We start from the raw sequence: 23,229 nt of genomic DNA, 5'->3' as shown, positions 1-23,229 counted from the left end.
TGATGAGGCTAGACCATGACTTCTTACTCTAGTGTTCCTTTTGCCCAGCACGGGTATGTTATGTAAGGCTTATTATATGAAGAAGTTTTAAATTATTTTCATGTATAAATGTTCTATATCTATCATCATATATTTCTCAGATTACACCAATGAAGTAATTTCTTTTTTATATAGGTGTCTGAGGGCTAAAATGTCCATTTACATTGTTGGTGTTCCATGGCCATTTATTTGACTAGCATCAGATCTCAGCTCTCTACCCAGCATAGTTTAAAGTCTGCACTCTATACTGTAAAAAATCTCATCCAGATCATGATTACCTAATTAGGATATGGGGCTCATTCTTAGACCAGTAAAGAACCAGCTGTGCATGGTGCTCTATGCCTACCATCTCAGCACTCTGATAAGCATTTCACGATGATCACAACTTGGAGTCCAACCTTGGCTACTTTGCAACCTGCCAAGTAGCTGTCACAAAATTCAGAGTAACAAAGGTGTCCAAAATGTAGCTCAGTACAAAGCCCTGGGTTCAATCCCAAGTATTGGGGGAAAGGGTTAGGAAAAAAAAGCCAAATTCAGTAGAGATTGAAGGCAAACTAAAAGATGTAAAGAGAGCTAACATCTGCTGACCAGTTTCTTGGGCTAAGTGTAGGGCCTTTCTGTTTATTTTTTGACTGGTTTACCTCTTGGCCACCCAGATGGGTTCATTTTACTTATAGAACTGGCTCAAGAGATTCCCAGATATGGTTAAGCATTGTTTCTGCATGTGTCTATCAATGTGTGTATAGAAGAGACTAGCTTTCAAATTGGTGGAGCAAGGAAAACTGATGGACCACTGTAGTGGGTACCATCACCTGAGAGCCTAAATAGAAACAAAAGGAAAAGGAAAGTGGAATAACTTTCAAAAGAAGGCTGAAACTAGGCAGCGTCTCACCCTGGCAGGGAAGGATAATTCAGTCTCCCTTTGCCCGCCAGTTATTTGGAGCTGGGGCCTAAATTTTCTCCTACCCAAGCACTGCCTGTTCTGTAGTTTTCTGATCTAGACAGAAGCAACATCACAGGCTCCCCAGGTTCCATGCCTCGGAGCCAAACCTGTAGCAATCCTGAGTCTCCACAGCAGATAGGAACTCTCATTTGCCATAATTACATGATTCAATATCTAATGATAACTCTCTTGCTTTATGTCAACAGGCAAATATATATACAAATATATATACATACACATATACATATATGTCTACATTTATGTCTATATTCTATACACATTCACAGAGGTATCCATAGAAACCCTATTTATACATATAGAGACAAAGCAGATATACATTTACTATACAAAAATATATTAGAGAAAACCTTGATTAACATGGCCAAGGGAAAAGTGTCATATTTGATCTAATCATAACTTCAACACAAGGTGATCCCTCCTGCCTCAGACTCCCAAGTTTAGGGATTAAAGGCATGTGCTACAATGTGCTACAATGCCTGGAGGTAGCCATATTTAAAGAGAATCAGTGCTTACCAAATCTGCCATTCCCAAACTCAAGTGTAAAGAAACTCAATTGGTTAGAAAGAGCACCAGAAAAGGAGAAAGAAAACTTATACAACGGAATAAATTTTGGGGTCACTTAAAAGCAACATTTGATGCTAAAGAATATTAGGCCAAACTCAAAATTCTAAGGAAAATTTATTTTCAATCTAGAGTGTTTAAACCAGCCATCCTATTAATTGAGCTCACAGAATAAAAAGTAATTACATAAATAAGAGCTATGGAATGCTCTGGTAATAAATGAAGTACATTAGGCAGACTCTTGCATGTTGACATGTCCCCACCCATCACGCTATTATAATAAAAACCAGAAAGTGCCCAGCTGCAAACTGAAACATCTTTGACCCCAGGTTTGTAGACTGTAATTGGGCTACATTGACTATGATACTTGGACCACAACTGAAACAGCAAAAACTCACTTATTCAAACCTCATACGTAAATCCAATATTCTTAAATATTGTTTACTGATTTAGTATAAATCAAAGTAATTTAAGGTAAATCCAAGGGCTCTTCCTGTCGCATCTGTAACCCAGGTAAGCCTTACTAAGAGGCCTAGATCAAGGGGCCTCCAAATATTTACCTCTCTTTTCCAGAAAGATTGAGAATGTATCTCACTAGAATAACCAAAAAGTAGAAGGAAATAAAGTTCAGGAAACTTATGAGAACTTACACCCATAACACATTTGTCCTTACTTATAACACAACAAAAGAAGAAAACAAAGCCAGTATGATGAGCAAAAGATACGAAGAGATACTTTCCCAATGAAAATATAGTACCACACATAATCACAGGAAAGATTCTAACAGCAGTGGTTGTATTTCCTTGAAATAATGCATACATTTATTGAAACAATGTATTTTCCTGTAAACCTGAACAAACTGGAAAACAAGCCATAGCATGATTTTTAAGCATGCAAATTATGTAAATCCTATCCTGCAAATGACCTTAGCTGTCATTGTCAGTAAAATGGATGCATTTTTATATTCCTTGCAGCACACAAAGAACGTATTCACTTATTAAATATTATTAATTTGCAATTGGCTACGAATAAAAATATTGACATTATTTTTAAATAAATGATATAAGTTATACTTAAGCTTTTGCAAATACTCAGTGAGTACTTTTGAATGAGAGGTAACAGACTATTTAAACAAGACTTATTGTGTGCGACCAATCAATACAACATAACCCATGAATAACGTATACATTTAATAACACATGGATGTTGTTGTGTTTAACACGATTTTCATAATTCAATATGCTATGTCTTGTAACAGTCATTCTTAGTACACCCTGTAAGAAGCATATTTTCTGAATTGTGGGACCTGCAAATTTTTCTCATTTATGTAGACCATAATTCTTAACTGTCAGGTTTTTTTTTTTTTTTTTTGTCACTGATCTCTCCCGAATCTTCAGTTAACATTTGATTTGATGGAAACTTTGTGAAGTCTCACCTGCAAGAGGTTGTGACATGGGTGACGAACTCATGTGATAAAATTTGTCACAACTGTGTTGTCAGAACACTGTCAGGCTGCATAGACAAGAAGTGCTCTTTTAAGGAAAGCTCTAATGTTGCCCATGAGACATGGGCCGATGGTTCTAAAGAAAATGAATCAGTAAGACGTTCAGGTGGGATTTGGCATTAGGAGAGAAGTGTTGCTCCAGAAAAAAGAAGGATCACAAATTTCATTGAATGTTATTTATACATTAATAAATGGAAATTGTTATACATGAGTAAATGTATAAAATTATACATTAAAAATAAGACATCTCCTGAAAATTAGTTGCATATTTTGGAGCAAATTTAAGACCTAATCTTATTTTAGGGAAAATACAGTAGATTCAGCTCTGCTTTAAATATTTTGTAGAACCTATTTGTGAACTCATCTGGGCTAACGTTATTTTGAGGGTAGTTTATTGATTATAAAACCTTCAGAGTAATTCAGATACTTTTGATTATTTCTCCTTCAGCAAGCTATAATATTTCCCTGCATTTTAATAAACTAATAAATTTTAAACACGTTAACAAATTTTCAGGCACATAATTGTTCACTGTCTTTCTATATCATTCTCATTATTATGATGTCGTGCCTTTCTGGATGATTTTCAATATTTAAGATATTGATTTGTCTATTACTTGCATATGCAGTCTAGCTCTTTTTTGATTCATGTTAGTACAACACCTTCCACACTGTTCACTTGTTTGTTTGTTTGGAAGTTTTGTGCTAATGGAAATTGAATCTGGAAGCTTATTTATCCTAGGCAAGTTCTCTGCCTCTGAACTTAGCCATTAGTACTCAGCTTCCTTAGTTTTAATTTATCTTTTACTCTATTTTTAAGTCCATATCTAATATGATGTATCCTTTAAAATGTATCTCTGCTTCTATATTAGTACATTAGGTTGTGAACATATAAAATGATTATTGATATACTTATGTTAATATTTATCAAACTTTCCAGGATTTTTATCTTATATTTGTTTTTCTGGGTTCTTTCTTTCTTTCTCTCGTTTTTTGATTTTCCATTTCCTTTTCTATTACTTTAATTTTAATTGAGCATTCAATACGATTTCATTTTTTCACAGTTAAGAATATGAATTTTAAAACAAATAACAATTGCATTAGAGTTGACAATTTTACTGATGTATATTTTAAGTAGTTTTAGTCCATCTTCAGATAAATGGTATCATTTCATATGTAACATATATGATTTATATAACAAAAATATCTTAAGTCTTGCCTCATTTCCCTTCTATTATTGCTGCAATTAATTTAGCTAGAAACATACTATAAGAGCCAAATATATGATTACTGTAGAGTACCTTAATGAATGGCTATACTTTTTAAAATAATAAAAATGAGAATTTCATTTGATATTTCTCTCTAGTGTGTTTTCTTCTTTTATACAGAAATAACACTTTGAAATCATTTTACTTACAAGTAAGAAACTTGTATTTATCTATCTATCTATCTATCTATCTATCTATCTATCTATCTCTCTATCTCTTTATTTTTGGTAACAGGGATCAAACTGCCAACTTTGCACTTGCCAGAGAGGATCTAAAATCGCTGAGCTAAATCCTGGGGCCCTATTATTTATTTATTTATTTATTTATTTATTTATTTATTTATTTTGTTTATTTATTTCTTTTTGGTAGCACATACCTGTTGCCCAGAAAATTCTCCTGGCTTTGTTTGTGTTTAAGTTTATATTTTTGTTTAGCTTTTCAAAGATAATTTCAGTTTACAAAGAATTCAAGTTTTGAATCTATTCTGTTGTTGTCTGCATATTGAATCTTTATATATCTGCTCCATTCCTTATTGATATTATTTCGTGGGTTAGTTTCTTTTGTATATTTTTGCTTTGTCTGCTTAATGCAATTGAAATGTATTCTACTTATATATTTTTATACCTTTACCTTTACTATATATTCTCTGAGCTTCCTAGATCTGAAAAAATTCTTTGCCAGCATTATTGCAGTTAATTCTACTTCACTTTATTTTATTTCTCATAGTCCAATCATGAATATGTTGCATCTTCAAAATAGCGTAAAAAGTTCTTGGACACTCCAATTTGTTTTTCATGTTTTTCTTTTTTTCCTTTTTTTTTTTTTTTTTTTTTTTTTTTTTTTTTTTTTTGCATTTCAGCATGGAAATTTTCTTTTAATCTATAAATCGATTGATTGCTTCTTCAATTATCCAATCTACTAAAGTTTCAGTTATTGTGGATGCTCAAAATACAAATTGTTCTTCTGATCTCATGTTCTTCTCTTTCCCAAGTCTTCTTCTAAGTGTCTTACAGCTATTTCAACAGTAATGTACCATTCTACACTATTATCTATTGATGTTGCAGTGTCAAGGAAACACTGGTTACTCCTATAAGAAAATTTTAACCTATATGTATGTTTATCACTCTCTGTTGGGATGTTCAAAGGGATTTCTTTTCTTTTCTGCTTAAGACAGGTCTAGCGGATCATTCGTAGAGGAAATGGCCTTTCTGCACAATGGAATAGGCTCTGTTTAAAGGTATTCACTGTAGAGGTGTCAGAAGTGCTTTGCAACTTTTTCTCTTCTCTTCCTCTTACTAGAAACACGTGATCTCTTCCCGATTTTCAGTGTGGGTTTCTGAAGAGAAAACCTTTAAAATTTTTCCTCACTCATAAAACTGAAACCCCCATTAATTTATAATGCCCCAATTAGTCCTAAATCACCTTTGAGCAATGGCCTTCAGTCACTGTATTTAACTATCACTATGAGGTTAAGAATCCACGAGGATTTCCTCTTAAGTGGGCTCTCAAGTTTGATTCTTTTTATGGGATTTCAGGGTCGTCATTTACCCTACAACTTCAGTTTCTCATAAGTTCAAAAACTCCTTAAGTTTTCCATTTGTGTAAGGTTTTTTCTTGTAAGGATAAGAATAATGTCTTTAGAGCTCTTTAGATATTGGAGCTGAATGCGGAAGCTCGTTAGTACTAAGTGTCAGCTTTATTCTTGAAATTCCTCATGGAATCTGTGTACTTAATATTTATTCTCATATTTTGCAGTCACTTTCTGGTTATTATACTTAATATTTTGGAAACTGTGTCTTGCTAATACATGAAACATTCCATGCATCCCTTCTTTCACTAGAAAATTCAGGGTCTACTCAGATTATGCACAGCAGGAGCTTTACACTTCTGCGTCAGCTATCTGTGTCTCTGCAGTCCCACCTCAGTGTGCTGCTGTCTTCCTGCTGCCTCTACTATCTTACATGTATCTTTCCCGTTAGAGAGGGCTAAGAAGCCTGCAACCGTGCCTGGCATATACCGTACTAACAAGGCTAATGCTTGAAAGTATTCAATAAAATTGGACATAAAATTTTAATATAAGTGTACTAAAATGTTAATATCTTCCACATTTTTTGAGAATGTAGATGACTTAGGTAAATAGATTTTTACTTAAAATATGCCATTTTAAAGGTTTATTATTTTTCTGGTGCTAAAAATTTCATATGGTGCTTTTGAGATGCAAACCAAAGTAAAGTAAAAGAAACATCTTACTCAGTTCTTCTGCATTGTAATGTACTCATTTTAGAGACAGTAACGTGAACCCCAAAGAAGCAAAGTGAGTAGCACAGATTTCAAAATCCACCAATTTACAGACCAGTGCTCTTTCATTATATCACTCTGCCCTTGTCACCTCTGAATAATTTGCTAGTTGTAGCTAGTTAAATGGAAGGTAAGGATTGCTACAATTCTCAGTCAAGGTAGAGCCAACTTATACTGTTCTCAACAATATCCTGCATAAACATATGTATTACAACTATTCCCCGCTTTGTTCTGCATCACCAGATCCGTCTGGCAGTAAAGGATTGACCAGGTGTTCTGAGAAATAGTTGGCGTAAAAGAGCTTTGAATATTGTGATAGTAGGGGAGGAAAGACTTTAAAAATGAAAGAAAATTAAATTATTGTTTGTATATATGAAGTTACAGGATGTTTTTACATGGTAACAATTATAGAACATCTTTTTTGCTTGACTTGTCAGTGCGTTTTGGCTAGGCTTAAGCAATCAGATTGAAAGCTAAATGATCATAGAAAATGAGTGTGTACTCATTACAGTAGTGACTAAACAATAATTTAGGTAAACATCCTTGGAAATTTGCAGTAAAATAGAAAAAGATGCAACTCATAAAAGCTACTTTTTACTTTAAAGAAAATAATAATAAAACCTCTCTTGATTAGTCTTGATTAGTTAGTAACTGACTTGCTTTTTTCTTTTCTTTTTTTTTTTAATTTTATTTAAGGAGAAAAAAGAAAAAAAAAACAGAAAAACGGTGCAAGTTATACAGAATTTCAGAAAAAATAAACAGTAGGAAATCACTAGTTAATTACATATTGTCATCTTAGAAATAGTTGTTCAGGTAACAAAATTAAAGCATATAGAGGGGACTTTCAAACAGTGAGACTGCAAACAGTTTTGTTCAATGATCCAACAAAACTCAGTAATATGGTTATCTAATACAGTTAAATTTATATGCAGTTATATCTTTTAGAGAACTTTCTTTTCCTTTCTTTTGTACAATGACAATTACACATTTGGGTTTTATGACTCCCACAGTTCTTAATCAGATGTTCAGATTATAGTTTACAAATGGCATTTCCATTTCTAAATTGAATTTGGAGGGATGAATTAGTTAATACTTATCTCAAAGAGCAATTTCCTGTATATTTTGACTTAAAAAAATGGTGAATACATTAAGAGAGCAGATCACATTCTAATATTGCAGAGCTTTGACTGAATAAAAATACATGTCCACTGAGGCTTCCAACAGTCCCTAAGAAGCTTTCATCAAGCAAAGAAATATTACTTTGTGTAAAATGTCTGCACATGAATGAGGAGACATCTCTATCATTACAAACGCTTCACAAAACATCAGACTTTTATCATGTAGAATTAACAGATGACAAATGGCTTTGTTAGTAATGCTGCATGTGTGTGTGTTGTATTATAAAATGCTCAACTATGAAACATTTTCATGGCCTTGTCAATCTATATGATTATTTTTCTAAAATTAGGTCATTTTCCTCTACTATTTTATGCGTACATTTCACATTTTTACATCACGATCTTTTATATTTTATAAAATTTATTTTACCTTAAAACATTTGCTCACTATAGGAAAATAGCACTGAAGCAGAAAAGTGAAAATTGATGAGTCTCTAATATAGAAACAGAAGTGTCTTTTATATATGATCATATAAATGCTTTAAGTATTTTTGTAAATGCAGACATTCTATGGGTTTTTACAGAATCATTTTCTAAATTTTCTTCAACAAATCATTGGTTTTTGTTTCCCTTTTCATGTTTTTTGTTTGTTTGTTTGTTTGAGACAAGATTTCACTATTCAGTGCCAGTTGGCCTCGTCTTCACTTTGTACCCAAGGTTGGCCTTAAACTCAAGTAGTTTCCCTGCCTCAGCTTCCTAATTTCCTGATTGCTCCATGCCTGGCCGTTTTTCATTTTTGTGAAAGTATTTTCCTCTTTACATATTTTGCTATGTAAGAAACATGAATAAAACTATCCATAACCTTGACACCAAAACTAGAGAAGAATCTTACCAAAAAGAGACATACAGGCCATTCTCTCTCTCTTTCAGGGATCGAACTCACGACTGCCTGCTTACAAGGCAGGCGCTTATGCCACTGAGCTAAATCCCCAGCCCTCAGACCATTCTCTTTAATGACAATAGTTGCCAAAGTCTTCAGTGAGATGCTGGCAAAGAAGATACAGCAAATCATCAAAAGATGATACATCGTGACCAACTAGGATTGATTTTATGGATGTAGGGATGGCTCGACAAACATGAATCAATAAATATAATTAACCACATTAACAAACCAAGGACAAAACTCCCATGATCATCTCAGTAGATGCGGAAAAAGGCTTTTGACCATGTCCAACACCCATTCTTGATTAAAAAAAAAAAAAAAAAAAAAACTAAAGAAAAGTATAATAGAAAGTCTTATGACAAACTGACAACATTATGCTAAATAATCAAAAACTGAAGGATTTCACTTTAAAATCAGTAATACAAATGCCGGATATCCGCAATTCTGTTCAAGATTTTCTGGAATCGTTACCCAGATATTAGATAAAAAATTCAAAAGAATGTGGATCAGAAAAGAAGAAGATAAGTTATTATAATTTCCAGATCACATGATACTCTTTATAAAAGACCTCAAACCCCAAGAAAAGACTCCTAGAATTAATAACCAGTAGCATTGAAGGTTACAAATCAATAACATTCCTATACATCTCTATACATTCCTATAGATTTCTATACAAATTCACTGTGAGAGAAATTAGGGAAACAACATCTTTCATAGCAGCAATGAGGAAAATTAAATACATAGGAATTAGTGTAAACAGAATGTGAAGTATTTTTTACACTGAAAAATATGGTACTCTGACAAAGGAGATTGGACAGTGTACACAAAAATAGAAAGATATCCTGTTCTGTGATAGGCACAATAAATGTAGTAAAAATGGCCATACTCCCTAAACTATTGTGCAGATTGAATGTACATAATAAAAATAGGAATAGTACAGCTCTCAGAGCTAGAGAAAAGAAGCAGAAAATTCAGATGGAACCAGAATCATCTAGATAGCAAAAGCTATCCTGGGAAAAAAGGCAAGGTGGTGTGTGTCACAATCCCTTAAGATACAGTGTTAAAGTAAATACACATACAAAAATATTCAGAATCACTGGTCATTTGAGAAATGCAAATTAAACAACACTGTGGTTCCATCTCACTCCAGAAAGAAAGACTACTACCAAGAAATCAACCAAAAATAAATGCTAGTGAGCCAGAAGTGGAAAAGGAACTCTTTCCGTTGGTGGTGGGAATATAAATTGGTGCAACCACTATGGAAGTATGCAGATTCTTCAAAAAACTAAAGCCAGACACTGCATTTACTCAAGCTATTCTCTTTCTAGGAATCTTTCCAAAAGAGCTAAAGGCATGAATACACGGTAATAAAAGCATTTCCATATTTATAAACATTGACTCCTTTGAATGATATTGAGAATTTAGCATGCATTCTTCCTAAGCACCATCCCTATTGACATGCTAATTTTGTTGATTACGAAACATTTACTTTGCTCGCAATCATAACATTGTATTATGTAGTGATAATACAGAGCCAGGAAAGACCTGGACTTAATGGTTACCATGAATAAATCCTAAGGTACCTATATCCTCAGGTCTTCATGTTATCTTTTAGCTGGTTAAATGTAATTGCCAAGGATTTTTCTTAAGGAGTACTTATTTGGTATATGTTTCTAGACTATTTTATGCTATAGTGTACCAACCAGTTCTAAAGTTTTTTGACTACTGAGGTGGATGTTATATTCTTGAATCATGCCACCTTTCTTTCAAGACTTTCAAGATGCTTTACTCATTTTCTGCCAAGAAATGTTTCTGTAAAGAAATACAAAGTTAGCTGACATTACCTCAAATGTGGTCTTTTTTTTTAACTTCAGTAACATATTAGTTCCAGAGGAAGAAAAGATAAACATTAAAAGAAATATAAGTTCTGACCAAAATAGCTGGATCCTTTTGATGATAATTTTTAAACATGTTTCTGAGTTAATAACTACCTGTTCCTACTACTAATTATGCTGCTGAAAACATACATATGCTATCATTAGTATTTTCCCACACAAGAACACGTCATTATGAAATGATTCCTGTCGTATTGTCTTTGAAGTGTCTTTTTCTGCCAGGTACTCTGATATGAGAGACTGGCTAAATGAGGTACATTGCACACAAGTGATTTCAATGTGCATTTGAACCACAGCTATTGGAGAGTGAGGTCCATCTTCAGAGTAGTCACAGTAACTTTTAAACAATTAAAACTACAAGACGGAAATTTAGAAAATATGACTTGTGAAACCACTCTCCAATTATGCCAATATGAAATGGCTTGTGGGATTAATGAATCTCAAATTTTCCTTTTGCTATGTACATATAAAATACTCTTAATAGAAAAAAAATGTACGAAACACAAATCTGGAAAATAAAGTATGACAAGGAAATAACTACAAATCAAAATGGTGACCCACTTGAACTATTATGAATAATGGAGCTTTTTTTCCTAATGCATGCACACTGATAAGAAAGAAACCCAAAACTGAAAAATTAAAACATACAGATATTCTAACCTTCAGTAAGTGAAGCCATACGTAATATGCTTACACGTTTACTTCCTATTCGTGCTTTCACTCCTATGTTAGTTATTTCAACTACTAATTAGGAAATAGAATATCAATAGATTTCAAGGTAGTACTTTTATATCTGCTACTACATGATGCTGAAGAAATAAAATGATGCAAAAATGATTTAAGCACCTCTGCTTTTTCTTCTAAATCATTCTCTACCTCCTATGTATTTCTATATTAGACATAATTTGGCAGTTACTTTTCCTTTACATGATTTTTATACCTTTACCATATAGCATTATGTGATTCTGTTGTATGTATTGCTCTGTAATTTATTTCCTTTCCTGAATATTATATCTACAATTAATCCAAGTATATATATATATATATATATATATATATATATACATATATATCTCAATGTAATCGTTCGTGTATAGTACAACATTGTGTTGTATAAATACACATTTATCCATGTTACTTTGAATTTTAATCCCTTTTTGATAATTATTTAACATTTAATAATATGAATTATCATAATATACCTAAAGAGTCTTGTTTATATTGCTATGCACTCAGTTTAAGCTGTTCTTTCTACTTCCTCATAAAATCTAGACTATTCTGTATTCCATAGTAGATGCTGAATGAAAGTATTATTAAAATTACTGTCTAGTGTCTCATTGTTATAATGACACAAATAGAATTATATGTGGATAGCTAATATCTAACATTTTATATTGTTTCAGATATATCTTATTACAAGAAAGATGACTTATATAATTGGGCCATTTTTCCTTCCTATTCTTGTATTTCAGACATAGGAACTGTGCGTTACTGAGATATCCCTGTGGTTGCCCAAAATGGCAAGAAGAAACTGTCTGCTTCCTGAGAGCCTACGTGTCTTTAAGTCAGATCAGATCAACTCTTGTCTCTAATGTTTTGCCTTTGATCAGCTTTACTGATCAAGATGTGATGTACATTATATACATTTGCTAAGATGAATATAATTATTCTTTTATTAAAAATCATTACAGTAATTCATCTCCAAAAGATGGTTATCCTGCACTTCAGAAAATGAGGCATAATATTCACTCACGTTCAGGCTGAAAAAGTTGAAAGTTCTTTTTTACTTTTATATTTGTTCAGATCTATTTCAACAGAGAAGAAAAAGTTGCAAACTATGTAGGCTTTAAAAAAATTAAATAATGTTGAAAATCTAATTTTAAAGAACACTTCGATCTCTGATGGAGCTTACTAAAACATTTATGTTTGTACTTAGAGTTGGAGCAAAGGACTGCTACAAGTAAACAATTTGATTTGTCCTGAATTGTTTCTTACAAGAAAAAAAAATATAAAGTGAAGGGTTAAGAACCATTATAGTTAAGTTGAGTTCAATGTTTGAGGGCAAGAAAAGAGACATTTTCACAGAAAAAAATTCAAGCAAAAAATTAAGCAGTGCAAATTTACCTAAAGCACCCTACGTCTCGATTCCCAAATCCTAACATTATTTCTTACAAGAAATGATGGATAGAACTGAGCATACACATTTTATAATTGAGGTGAGGGACTGTAATATGTTCCAGTATTGCTACAGTCTATAGTCAGTGTTCTGTTAGCCATTGAACTAATTTTGTTAGTAGTCACCTCATGTTGTTTTAGGAAACAACCCCTTCATTTGATTTCTTCCCTAGTTTTTATATTCTAAAAGAAGTAAACTGGATATATTTGGCATTCATCATGACAGTTCTCTGTCACAGTTATATCTTCAGAATTTCTGATGATTTCTACTTCCTGGTGAATACCTCTTATATCATGTCCTCTAGGATGTGATGTACTACTAATCAATGGGATGTGGTAGATATAAAAGGAGTTTCTAGATATGAATAAATCTCCAATAAATTGATTTTGCAGTAAAAAATGGGGGTTATTCTAGATGCATGCAGTTTAACCAGGTGAAAGAATTAAAACTGCTCTTTGTTCTGTGGCTAGTTTTGAAGAAGAAAGCTATATTGCTAGAGGACTTGTGTTGAGAGCCATGTGTTAAGGCAGCTTCTGGATGATGTCAGCAGACCTTAGCTAGCAAGCTCTAAGGAAATTAAAGTCACCATGAAAGTCATAGAGATTAGTTGTGGCAAGAGCATGAAGACTAGATCCTTTTCTAGTGCTGTGTCTTCCTTACTTTTCACTCATCGCTGAGACAAAATACCCGATGCCCAAAGTTGGGAAAGGAAAAGATTATTTCTTACAGTTTTTGGAGGTTTCAGTCCATACTGTTCTGTCTCCAAAGCAAGATGGAACGGCATGGTGGAAGCTGAAGTTCATGGCAGCTACAAACAGTACGGTGGAAAAGGGCAAGAAAGAGAGACACACATTCTTCCTGCCATGACACTGTATGCTGGCTCCACCCCTATGTGGGTGTAGCATTGACACCATCAATCCAAGTGCTAGACAATGAAACAATTACAAATACATAATGCAAACGCATGAGGCCTGGGGACCACTGACATTAACCATGACATGTTGTCTCTGATAAAAATCACAGCTACAGCCAACACCTGAAAGTCTCATGAGGCTATGAGGGAAAGAACCTAGCTAGACTGCAGCAGAGTTTCATTCCATAGAAACTGAGAGATGGCAAATATACTGTCGTAAGATGCTACAACACTGCAAATCATGCAGCTAGTAAATAATTAGTATAGAAAACAAATGCAGTTGTCCATAGGTATCTGCAAGAGATTGGTTCTATTATCCACATACCAAAATCCACAAGTGCCAATGTTTTTCATGCATAAAAGCAATAGTGGTCACGTGTCATGTATACACAGCTTCCCATACACTTTACATTTATCTCTAAATCACTTTAAATATCTAATACAATAAAAATATAAGTAATTGTCATGCATTACTGTTTAGGGAATGATGTCAAAAATGTAAATCTACATTTAGTATCAATAAAAGTATTTTAAAAATATTTTTAGTTTTTATATCTGTAATTGGTTGAATGTTTAGATATAGAGCTTGTTAATTTTATATTATCAATTTTTTCCAAATATTTATCTGCATTAATCAAATACAGGTTTGACTCAACAAATTTTTGGAGCTTTTATGCCAAATCTTCTTAGTTTATCGTAAATCACATAAATCACTAAATAGCCGAGACCAAAAGTCTAATCTTTTTTATTCCTGGATCAGTGTTGTTCTCTTATAATAAGCAGCTAATTAAAACAAAGAACTAATTAAAATTTCAAATGTGTGACTTTCACAACTATTTGAGTTAAGTCGGGTTCAAATTATTATATCTATAAGCATGTCAAATTTGAATGTGTTTTGGTAATGATGAAGTGTTATAATAGGAATAAGAGATTAAGCAAACAAGCCTTTTTGTAGATGGTAACCAATTTTTATTGATGTTCAGTTTTGCTCTGCTTAAGATCAAAAGATAATTAAGAATTATGGTAAATATACCATCTTAGTTACTATACAGTTAGTGATCTCCATTCACAAAATTAGTATACAGGATTTCTGGTCATATTTTTGAATACCATCATTTAAACGTGTGTATACATTTTCTATGTAATTTTTGTTGGAATTCTGTGATTTAGCTATTTCAAGGGTTTTTTTTTTTTTTTTTGTCCTTTTCTTTTTTATCAGTATCGGGAATCGAACTCACGACCACCTGCTTGCAAGGCAGGTGCTTATGCTGCTGAGCTAAATCCCCAGCACCTATTTCAAGTTTTGATGGAAGCTTGGATAAGTTATTTTTTTAGTCAAAAAGATTATATTTCTTTTAGCCAGAAAACAATTTGAACTGTATTAATGGAGCTGTAATAAAATTAATTGAAAATTTTGTGGATGATAAAAGCATATATGGAATTTTAAATCTAGATTTGGTTTTAATATAATAGCTTCTTCAAAAATCTATAACGCTATAATAAAATGCTATAAAATGAATGATCTGGATTCAGTTTCCTATTTGATAGGAACTAATAATTGTGTGGACTTGAATAAAAAGTACATTATACATTGCTCTTACTTTAATTGCGTTGTGAACTACACATTAGACTGCAGTGAACCAAAGGTCATTTCATAGAATAATTACATTTTACTTGTAGTAGCAGCAAAAATATTAGCAAAGATTTACTTTTATGAGTTTTATGTAACATCAATGGTGGCATGAGACACACAATGACACTAATTGAATTACTTAACATTTTCCACGTTCGAAGTTTTAGAATAGATTGTTGTAGTCCTGCAGTATAAGTGTACTTTTTTTTTAGCTGAAGTAAGTAAAATCTGTTTTGTTAATTAATGACTCTGTCCATATTTTCTTTTGTTAATGAATTAGAACCTGAAACATTTTAACAATGTATAATTTTTAGAATAAAAGTGGAAAAGCAAAGAAAATGCATCCCTTAATGTTTTATTTGTATTACTGGTGGGGTTGTATTGTCATTTAATATCAGCATTGCTATTTAATCATTCAATTAGTCTAAAGATCAGAAAGTCAACTGGGAAAAAATGCCATTTTGACCACAATGTCATTGACTGTTCAAATCAAATCACAGTGAGCAAGAGCTGAAGATGAATTTTCATTCAGAAGATTTTATTTTATTATAGTACCTGATTGCTGAATTTTATAAATCAGATGACTGTGTTTGCAATAACTTTTATTTCTCTAAAAGTATGTAATTTTATGTCATTACCACTTTCTAATTAATGATTTAGAGATGAAATAGTCCTATATTTTAGGATAATATCTTCTATTTTAAAATTTATTTTGAGATAAGAGAAAAAAAAGGTGATATTCTACCACTAAAAATAATGGACACACCCAGGGAGTTACTAGAAAAAAGATAAACTTTCTTATGTAAAAAAATAATTTTTATGTTTTCCTATTATTTTCTATTCTTCCCCATCTTATACACCTTTTGGTCCCCTTCGCTTTTGCAAAAGATCTACTTCTCTGTTTTCCATTTTTTTTTTCTTATTTTGCTCCTTATATTTTGTTTTTTTTATTTTCTTACAAAAACTCACAAATTTTCAAATTACCTTCACACGTTGGGATGATCCTTAATGTTGGGTAAAAGTTCTGCTGGTGGCTTCAAGTCTCAACTAACTTATTCTTGCCTAAGATTACAATCACAAATAATAATACACATGCAAATCTCTCGTACATGAAGTCAGTGACTTTAGAATCTAAAAGGCAGGCATGTGGAAACAATTGCTAACATCCTTCAGTATTAGGTATATTGATTTTGAAATCATTAGTAGTCATTGAAGTTATTTATTTCTTTGTAAATTAATGAATTGTGAAATATAGAAATTTCCCTTTTAAATTCGGTACACATGAATATACTTGCTATAATGAAAACTTCTTACTTGTCAAATAATTAAGAGAGTGTATCTTCTGGTGATGTTAATAAAAAACCATTTAGTTATACCTGTTAATGCACAATGAGACAGTCTTTACCGAGGGTCATCTTAATAGACATAGGAAAGAATGAATAGGATTTTGCAGAGAATTAGAGACATTGGAATGTCAACTCTGATCGAAGGACAGAAGGAATTACCTGAAAAACATCAAATAAAAGAGGTATGTGGCTAATCTGACCAAACAATATTCTTGCTATAACAGGCCAACGTGATTAGACACCTGAAGTATCAAAAAACAGTGAAGAATCTGACTGTGGTTATCAGACATCAAATATAACAGTGTTGGTAGTGATTGTTCTTTGTTAGCTGATGCAACAGAGTTCAAAAAACTACATTTTACAAGGAAGTGCAAAGATGGGGCTATGATAAGATACAGGAGTTAAAATTAGATCAGAAAATTTTGCCCCTGGAAAATAGGAATAGAAACATGTATAAGATCAATCTTTTCAAAGGGAGGTTATTTCTAGAACCTTTTTTGGGAGAACTAGTCTTGTACGGTCTCTTAGCAATTGGACTTTTTCTTCCAAATTATGTTACAATGAAAGGTTGGTGTGTCTGCTGACACAGGGCAGTTTTTAAGTTTCTCTGTGATGAAAGGAACAAAGTAGTGCAAAGTGACCACTGTGTCACTGCCTTCTATCTGATCTTTTCTTGTGTTGGGAGCCGACTTCCTTCTTGTTTGTTTCATTGCTTGCTCCTTGTTACTACGCTTGTTCCTGCTAAAAAAAGTGCCCAGTCCAGCCTTGCACTCACTTTCATCTCTAGCAGCCAGGTACTGGGTATGTGGCACCCACCTGGGTCTATCACATCTCCCTTTTGACAAGGGTGCTAGTGCATAAACACATCCATGCTAGCATATCTGAGGCATCCTGTTTGCTGTGCTTTGAAAAATAAACTGCTGGGCTATGAATAAACTGTCTCACCACCCACTTTCCGTGGAAAATAGCCACGCTACTGTGGCACGTCAGCCTGTTGCTTTTTCAGGTACTTCTTTTGTAATTCTAGTCTGCTTGCCATTCACTATGAGGCTGTCATTTTCCTGAAAACTTCTTTTTGTTCCTTCTGTGCAAAATTTTACTGAATTTTTGTTATCTTATAAAGATTTTTAATTTTTAGTAAAATGTACACTTGCATCAAATCTGCCCCACTGTAAAACTAACTTGGTAAGACATACAATAAAAATTGGCAGATGAGATCTAAAAACATTGACTTTTAAAAAAATTTTTATTTAAAAGGAAAAAGAAAAAAACAAAAGAAAACAAAGTGGTGTAAGGGTACAAGTAATACAGAACTGCAAAAAAAAAAAAAAAAAAAAAGTAAGAAATCACCAGTTAATAGTTTATACACTATCATCTTCGAGATAGTTGCTCAAGTCACAGTATCAAAGCATACAAAGTGGACATTCAAACAGTGAGACTGCAAACAGTTGTGTTCAATGACCCAGCCAAAATCATTAATATGGTCAGCTATTTAAAACCCTTAAACACACGTGCAGTTGTATTCTTTAGAGCACTTTTTTCTTCCTTCTTTTTTACAACAAAACTTACACATTTTGGGTTTTATTACTCCTTAGTTCTTATTACTTTTATTTTTTGGAAGAAAATAAGTCAAATATGGCACAACAAAGCTGTCAGTCAAAACCAAGGATAGACATAGTACATGATGTAAAAACAGAGTACAAGGTTATCAACATTGGTTACCATTAATGCCTCTTGCTTACTTAAAAAAGAATTGTCTATCTCATTAGGTATTATAAAGTTGAACAGTAGAGAACAAGCCCAATAAAACTTAAACATGGTAAACATTACAGGACTTCCAAAGGAGATAATAGTCAAACCAGAATGGGCATCTCAGTGAATCTTATTGCTTTCAAAGTAGTTGCCTATACCCTCAAACTTGATACTATCATACAGAATGGAACAGAGTTTAGTCAGTCAAAACAAGATAGTGGGAGTATTACAGGACTTCAAATGAAGTTAATAGGAAATCAAAAAAAGTTACTATAATACATCCTGCTAATTTTTAAAATTTTTCCCCTTAATTAAAAAAACCATAAAAAATAACTAAATAATTTTTTAATGAGGGAGACATTGAGATAAAGAGGACATAACAACATAACAATACAGGTCAAAGCATGACTGTTTCAGCAACCTAGTGCTTAATCACCAAATAACCCGACTTAATAGTAGTTACCATAGTGTCTTTTTCCTTGAAATATTTGAATATAACTTCATATACTATAGCTACAAATATTTCCAATCAAGAAGCCCAGAATAAAGCCATTCCAATTAATAAGTGAAAACTTTATAAGGATTAAAGGCCACATAATGGGGAATCATGATTACCACATACTTTATATATTTGAATCATTACTTACAGTAGGGAAACTATTTGGTATTCACACTAGCGAGATTGATTTATTTCAATTATGAGTATGGTCTCAAGCTGTGCCCATTTATTGATAAATATCTCAATGTGATCCTTATTTATAGCTGAATAATACTCCATTGTATAGAAATACCACAACTTTTTTATCCATTCCTCAGTTGATGGACCCTTGGTTTGTTTCCAAGATCTGGCGTTTACAAATTGTGCTGCTATATACATAGGTGCCCATATATCACTGTGGTATGATGCTTTCAGTTCTTCTGGGAATATGCATAGAAGTGGAATAGCTGGAACAAATGAGACTTCCAATCCCAGCTTTTTGAGAAATCTCCAGACTGACCTCCACAAAGGTTGTACCAGTCTACACTCCCACCAACAGTGTAGGAGAGTTCCTTTTTCCCCACAACCTCTCCAGCATTTGTTGTTGTTGGTTTTCTTGATCCTGGCCATTCTTTCAGGAGTGAGATGGAATCACAGTGAGGTTTTAATTTGCATTTCTCTAATGACCAATGGTGAACATTTTTTCATGTATTTGTTTGCCATTTGTATTTCTTCATCTGAAAAGTCCATATTCATCTCAGATATCCATTTTTGGATTGGATCTTTGAGTTTTGGGGGTCTGAGTTTTTTTAAATTCTTTATGTTTTAGACAAGAGGCCCTTGTCTAAGATGGAGTTCACTAAAATCTTTTCCCAGTTTGTAGGTTTTTTGTTCACTATGCTGGGGATTTCCTTTGACATGCAGAAACTTTTTAATAAGAAGTGGTCCCAGTTATTGATTCTGGGAAGTATATCCCGTGCGGTTTGAGTCCTGTTCATGAATTCTCTACCTACTCCTATGTCTTCAAGGTTTCTACCCAATTTGTCTTCCAATAGATTTAGTGTTTCTGTTTTAATATTCAGATCTTTGACCCATTTAGATTTTAACTTAGTACATGGTGATAGGCATGGGTCTAGCTTTAGTTTTTGGCAAATGGAGAACCAGTTTTTCCAGCACCATTTATTAAAGAGACTGTCATTGTTCCAGTGAACCTGCTTGGCTCCTTTATCAAAGATAAGGTGGTTGAGTGTGTTTGTAGTTGTGGTTGTATCTTCTAATCTATTCCACTGATCTTCGTCTCTCTTTTGTTTCCAGTACCATGTTGATTTTACTACTGTTGCTTTGTAGTATAACTTGAAGTCAGGGATTGTGATGCCTCCTGCCTTGCCTTTGCTGCTTAGAATTGCCTTTGCTATTCTAGGTCTCTTCTGGTTTCAGATGAATATTAGGAGTGATTTCTCTAGATTTATGAGGTATGTTGATGGTATTTTTATTGGGATTGCATTGAATCTGTATAACAGTTTTGGGAGAATGGCCATTTTCACAATGTTTGTTCTTCCTATCCATGAGCAAGGGATTTCTTTCCATTTTCTGAGATCATCTTCAATTTCTTTTTTCAGTGTATTATAATTTTCCCTGTATAGGTCTTTCACTTCTTTCATAATAGTAATTCCCAAATGTTTCATTTTTTTTGCTTACTAATGTGAAGATTGTAGTTTCTCTTATTTCCCTCTCTGTGATTTTGTTGTTAGTATATAGGAATGCTATTGATTTCTGAGTATTGATTTTGTATCCAGCTACATTACTGAATTTATTTATTATATCTAAGAGTCTTTCAATGGAGTTTAGGGGGTCTTCTATGTAGAGTATCATGTCATCTGCAAACAATGATAATTTAACTTCTTCTTTTCCTATCTTTAGCCCTTTTATTTCTCTCTCTTGTTTAATTTCTCTGGCTAGTACTTCCAGTATTATATTAAATAGGAGAGGTGATAAAAGACATCCTTGTCTTGTGCCTGATTTTAAAGTAAAGACTTTCAATTTTTGGCCATTTAGTATGATGCTGACTGTTGGCTTGTCATAAATGGCCTTTATTATATTGAGGTAAAGACTATGTATTCCAATTTTCTGCTCTTATCATGAATGAACATTGGACCTTATCGAAGGCTTTTTCTGCATCTATAGAAATGATCATGTGATTCTTAAATTTGGCTTTATTGATATGGTGGATTACATTTATTGATTTACGTATGTTGAACTATCCCTGAAATCTTGGGATTAATCCCACTTGGTCATGGTGTATAATCTTCTTGATGATTTGCTGCATCCTATTTGCCAATATTTTATTGAGGGTTTTTGCATCTGTGTTCATTAGGGAGATCGGTCTATAGTTCTCTTTTTTAGTTGGGTCTTTTTCAGGTTTTGGTACTAGAGTAATATTTGCTTCCAGGAATGACTTAGGAAGGATTGCATCCCTTTCAATTTCATTGAATAGTTTGAGGAGTGTCTGCATCAGGTCTTCTTTGTATTTCTTGTAGAATTCTGCAGTGAATCCATCTGGGCCTGGGCTCTTCTTTGTAGGTAAGGACTTAGTTACATTTTCAATTTCATTAACAGAGATTGGGTTATCCAGCAGTTTTACATCCTCTTGATCTAGCTTTGGTACTGCATATGTTTCTAAGAATCTGTCTATTTCTTCTGTGTTATTAAGCCTTTGAGAGTAGAGGTTTTCGAAATAGGTGTTGATGATCTTCTGTATTTCTGTAGAGTCTGTAGTGATTTCACCTTTTTCTTTTCTTATTGCATAAATTTGAGCTTTTTCTTCCTTTTATTTAATAAGGTTCGGTAGGGGCTTATCGATTTTATTTATTCTTTCAAAGAACCAACTCATTGATTCATTGATTCTTTGGATTGTTTTCTTAGTCTCTATTGCATTGATTTCCACTGTGATTTTTATAATTTCCTCTCTTCTTTTGGCTTTGGGCTTGACTTGTTCTTCTTTTACTAGCTGTTTGAGGTGTAGCATCAGGTTATTTATTTGTATTCGTCTGTTTTCCTAATGTGGGAACTCAGTGCAATAAATTTTCCTCTCAGGACGGCTTTCATTGCATCCCACAGATTCCGGTAAGTGGTATCTGCATTTTCATTTTCTTGTAGGTATTGTTTAATTTCTTCTTTAATTTCTTCTGTGACACACTGATTACTCAAGAGTGTGTTATTCAGTTTCCATGTGTTTGTGGGATTTTTGCAGGAACTTTTATCATTAATTTCTAATTTCAGAGTGCTATGATCCAATAACATGCAATGGATTATTTCAACTCTTTTGCGTTTGTTTAAATGTGTTCTGTGAGCTAATATATGGTCTATTTTAGAGAGTGATCCATGTACTGCTGAGAAGAATGTTTATTCTGATGTTATTGGGTGGAACATTCTGTATATGTCTATCCAATCCATTTGTTTGCAGGTGTGATTCAGTTCTGTTTCTTTGCTCAATTTCTTTCTGGTTGATCTGTCCCTTGGTGTCAGTGGTGTATTAAGGTCTCCTGTTACAATTGTGTTACTGATAATTTGAGTTTTCATTTCTGTTAATAGTTGTTTTATATAACTGGGTGCTCTGGAGTTTGGTGCATATATATTTAAGATAGTTATCTCTTCCTCTTGGAGTTTTCCCCTAACCAGTATGTAGTGACCTTCTTTGTCCTTTATGGTCCTGGTTGGTTTAAAGTTCACATTGTCTGAAAACAGAATGGCTACTCCTACTTTTTTTTTTTTTTTTTTTGGATTCCTGCTGCATGGAGTATTATTTTCCATCCTTTGACTTTCAGTTTGTGAGTATCCTTCTGGGTTAGATGGGTTTCCTATAAACAGCATATGGTTGTATTTTGTTTCTTGATCCATTCTTCTAGTCTGTTTCTTTTGATTGTTGCATTGAGACCATTTACATTAATGGTTATTACTGTTAAATGCTGGTTTATTGTTGACATGTTATCTCTCTGCTGTTGCATCTTTATCTTTCTGTTCTGTTTAATTATCTGCTTTGCTTAGTGGTTTTTTCCTTTGTGTATCTAAACTGTCTTTCAATATTTTTTGAAGGGTTGGCTTGGTGTTCATGAAGTTCTTCAGCTGTTCTTTGTCATGGAGGTGTAGTATTTCACCATTCGTTTTGAATGATAGTTTTGCAGGGTACGTCAGTCTAGTTTGGAAATCATTTTGCTTTAGGATCTGGCATACTTCACTCCATGCTCTTCTTGACTTTATTGTTTGTGCTGAGAAGTCTGCTGTGATTCTGATAGGTTTTCCTTTATAAGTGATCTGTCTTTTCTCTTTGACAGCTTTTAATAATCT

This window comes from Cavia porcellus, unplaced genomic scaffold, assembly GCF_034190915.1.
Source record: "Cavia porcellus strain 051 isolate PalLab524CR breed Dunkin Hartley unplaced genomic scaffold, mCavPor4.1 scaffold_15, whole genome shotgun sequence".
Lineage (NCBI taxonomy): Eukaryota > Metazoa > Chordata > Mammalia > Rodentia > Caviidae > Cavia > Cavia porcellus.
This window is presented reverse-complemented; position numbering follows the sequence as displayed.